A 4,721-nucleotide genomic window follows, 5' to 3' on the forward strand; every position below is an offset into this window, starting at 1 on the left:
ACACTGTTTTTTTATTAAAAGCACTTTTACAAAAGAAAAAAATTAGTAAACACTTAGACACATTTTTTTTTTAATTAAAGGCACTTTTACTATAAAAAAATTTACTAATCACTCAAAAATTTTATTTTACAATTGTTTTTCTCACAGCACAGTAGAATCAGTTTTTTTAAAAAGCACAACAATACCAAACTAGCCCTAAGTGACAACTAACCCCAATTTTAATTGGGGTAAATTTTTTAAAAAAAAAAATCAATTAAATGTTTTAAATTAACAGTATATCAACAAGTTGTAATTATAAATATGTCAATTGAATGTTGTGGTACACTAATATACTCAAAATATTTGTAGCGCATAATAATATATTAGAGCCGCTTAGTGTTGAGATAGCTTTAATATGTAAATGTATTTTTAATTAAAACCAGTAATAGGTTTAGTATTGTTGTGGCCTATATTTAATTAGGAGAGGGGGCCGGCGGCACAGAGAAAATATAGAGAGAGACAGAGATATGTGTTTGTGGGGTTGTGTAGAGGATGTGTTATTCTCCTACGCAATGCCTTTATTTATTGTAATAAGAGAGGGATGAAATCCTTTTCCTTCAAGGAATACAAGTTCTAATAGAAAAGAATAACTAAAATCAAATCTAATATAGAATTTACATAATCACACTTAAATAAAAAGTTTGTAAAAAGTATATAAATATATACAGCTTATTGATGAGATTATTACTAGGAAGTGGTATTCATTGTCCACGGGAAAATTTTTGTGAGCATTGATTTTGTATGCCATCACTTTCCTTGCATTGATATTGTATGCATCACTCGAAATATATTTAATTACACTTTTACTTGTTTTAATTACAAACGATATATTATTTTAAGTTATATATTAAGAGACGGGGAAAGACGTAGTGAATTGAAGAGGAATTACCTATCTATTAGAACACTCTATGTGACACTATTTATTTATTTTATTTTTATTTTTTAATTTGGTTAAACAATAAATTTTGTTAGATAAGAAATTAAATTAAAAAATTAAAATTAAATGTAAGCGACCTTACATTCTTTGGTCACCATGTGGCTAAGAGAATATTTATGACATAGCTTAATATCAGAAAAGCGGCTTAGTTCTGCACTTCTGGTAACATTAAACTATATATTAGTAGTGCTTAGTGCTACACTTCTACTATGTGAAAGTTATATATTAAGAGATGGGGAGGAACGAAATGAATTGAAGAGGAATACATATTCATTAGAACACTCTAAGCAACACTATTTAATCTAGAAGACCAATCATACATTCTTTGGTCCTCAAATTTAAATGTAAGCGACTGTACATTCTTTAGTCACCAAGTGACTAAAAGATCAACAATTATGGCATAATGTAATATAGTGGCTGCTTAGTGCTGCACCTTTGAAAGCATTTAAGTATATAATAATAGTGCTTAGAGTTACCGCTGCCCTTCTGCTATTTGATTTAATTATAGGAATACAGTAATCGACAAAGCCAGTCATCCCTACCCTTAAAAAAAAAAACAATTTCATTTAAACAACGGCTCTGATCATACAATATTTAGTTGATCGGTTAACTATCTCCCAATAAGGGCATAACAAAGTGATGCAGCATGATTACTTAAACCACTAGGGTGCGTTTGTTTGCTCTTCTTAGTTTTCACTGGATCAGACTGATCCAGTCTCTTGTTTGTAATCACAGGATCTAGCTTTAATGAGACTCACCCAGACTAAACTGGACTAAACATTTCGCTACAGACCCAGTCCCCGCCCAACCTCCCCTCCTCCCCAACCCACCAAAGAAAAATATATGTATGTTAGACTAGAGTCACTAAGGCCAATAGAAATATATTATATTTATATATAATTGTGAGTCATCCAAAAAGGATAAATCGAGTGGTTCCTTATTTGTTTTAAGTATTGATAGATACTATTGAGTAATAGATGTTCTGAATCAATTAACGAAGTTCAATTTTCAAAAACATCATCGGAAAAGGTGGAGGTTTTTGAAAGATCTCTAAACAAAATATTATGATTATTAAGAACTCAACAGGACTTACCCCCTCTTTCCTTGTCTCATTCGAGGGGGATCCCGTTGAGTTCTTATGCTTTCATGTCTACAACTTAGTTCATCCGATTATTATAGGGATGAACCTTTTCTTTTTGTTATGATAGTGATTAGGAAATTGGCTAGAAACACCAACTTACAACAACAACAAAGCCTTATCTCACTAAGTTGAGTTGGCCATATAAATCCTAGAACACCATTGCACTCGGTTTTGCGCCAATTCTTCCGTTAGATTCAAGTACTCCATATCATTTTTTAAAGTCTCTAGTATCTCGAGAAATAAGATCTTGAGCAGTGATTTGTGACTTCTCACCCTTGTCTCCTTCGACTTCCTTAGGTAGTTCACACCCTTCTTCAACAATCTTCCACAAATTGTGAGATTTGGAGATTTTTATACCCCATAAATCATAGTTGATTCCATTGGACACTAGCGCATGCAATGGCGGAGCTAGAAATTTTTTACCAGATGGGCTAGCTTAAAGATTTAAATCTTTATAAACAAAGAAAATATTTCATAGTATCAGCTAGCTTAAGAAAATTTTCATAAGTGAGCCAAGAATTTTCATTATTCAAGCAAATTTGAACTTGTACATGTACAATAAGCGATGAGAAAAAGATGTGAGAAAAAAAGATGGTTTGTAAACTATATTATATAATTAAACCAAGAGAATTCGAATCAATAACTAAATATATGGTGGGCTACATTCGAAAATCAATAAAAATTACATGTAAAATTTTATTTTCTACCTAAAGCTACCTGGGCTACAGCCCAGGGTAGCCCTTAATGTGGCTCCGTTGATGGGCGCACGAAGATCAGCTCCAAATCCAGCCATTTCAGCTAGATTCAACTAGTTCTTCGTTGGAACTCAGTTAAAATCCAATTTCACAGTAAACGCCCCTTGACTCAAGATGAACCAAGTTCTAAGGCCATGTTGTTTTAGTAAGACTTTGTGTATTTGATGATGAGTTTCTGGAAAAATGAAAGAAAGTGCAGACTAACGATGAAGGTTTCTAGTGAGAGAGAGTGCGTAGCTCTCTAACAATATTTCATTCAGTCACTTGGATTCGATTACAATGGAAATCAGCACACACATATAGCACGATGCTAGCAAAGGACAAAATAAAAATAAAATTAATGAAAATAGCTTGAAAACTTTGAGTTTTAACGATAAGGACAAAATAAAGGGTAAAGTGAATAGTATCAAGATTGATTTTTTAGTGTAAAAATGTGGTTTTTCGTTAAAATAAATAGTACCGCGAACTTTTCGTTAAAACTTCCCAGAATAAAACCATTGAGACTTCACAAGGTTCACTCATGTGAAAGAAAGATCACGTGCACCGCACGGGCAACAGTTAAACCCAACAACTTATACACGTGTAATGTTTACACCGTTTAGATATTCTTATCTAGATCGTCCCTTGCTGTTGGGAAGTTTGGAAATATAATCATTTTGAGAACCACCTAATGAAATATAGCCTATGCTTTCTATTTATTATAAAATTAATCAAAATTAAAGCAAAAAAGACTTAATTACCCTTAGGTTAACACACTCTCTTCTCCTGCCTACCGTCCCAAAGGTTGAAGAAGGAGAAGTCATTCCCTTTTGCAGTAGAATATCCCAAATCCAATCCAACATAACAGCAGATTGGTTGGTTGCCTCATGCTAAAACCTCAATCTCAATCCCTCAATCGATTCCAAATCGAGAATCTGCACGCACGGAAAAGAAATGTTGACTGTTTGGCTGCCGAGAAAATGCCAGAAAACGATAGGATTACAGTTACAATTTGACAATCCAATCTAATCTAGTACCTCCTGTGTCCGGAAAGTTACGAGCCGGAGAGGAAAGAGCAATGCATACTACAATCCTGAGCTGGATGCACTAGATGCGCTGATTACTAATAGATTATCATAATCTAAATTATCTAATACTTGATTTTGGACAAGGAAATGAGAAAGTATTGGGTTGGATTGGATTTGGGACAATCTTCTGCAAAAATGAATGATTTCTCTTTCTTCAACCTCGTGGAGGGTAAGCAGACAAACAACAGAGGTGGGAGAAGAGAGAATTTTAAATTAAGGGCAATTAAGTCCTTTTAAATTTAATTTTGGTTAATTTTATATTAAATGAAAAACATAGGCTATATATTTCATTAGGTGGTTCTCCAATTGGTTATATTTGCAAATTATTCATTCTTCAAACACAGTTTTATTTTGAGCTGCACTATAATGCAGTTCATTCCTTGCAATCGTCATCATCAACATCCTTATACTGCAACAATATATTGGACCATAGTCACTAAGGCCTTTCTTTTTGCTAAGAAAAACATAAGATAGTAATTAAGCATTTTAAAACTGTATATACGATTTAAGGGTAGGGTTTTCAATCTCCCTCTTATGCAGTCCCGATACCGCATAAGGCATCATGAAGCAAAATCTTAAGTTTAGCACCTTTGAATACCATTGTCATTTAGTAATGAAGAACGACAGGTGAGGACTCGCAACTTATACTTGAAATCCTGTATATGGATGAAACAAGGCATGGATCCGACACTCCTCAACGGCAGGGAAAGCTGTAAGGATACGATTTTGTATGCATTAGCGCAAGGCACCATGAAAGGAGGAGTATGTTGAATAAGAAGAGT

The sequence above is a fragment of the Pyrus communis genome, chromosome 7 (assembly GCF_041283825.1).
Source record: "Pyrus communis isolate YQ-2024b chromosome 7, ASM4128382v1, whole genome shotgun sequence".
NCBI lineage: Eukaryota > Viridiplantae > Streptophyta > Magnoliopsida > Rosales > Rosaceae > Pyrus > Pyrus communis.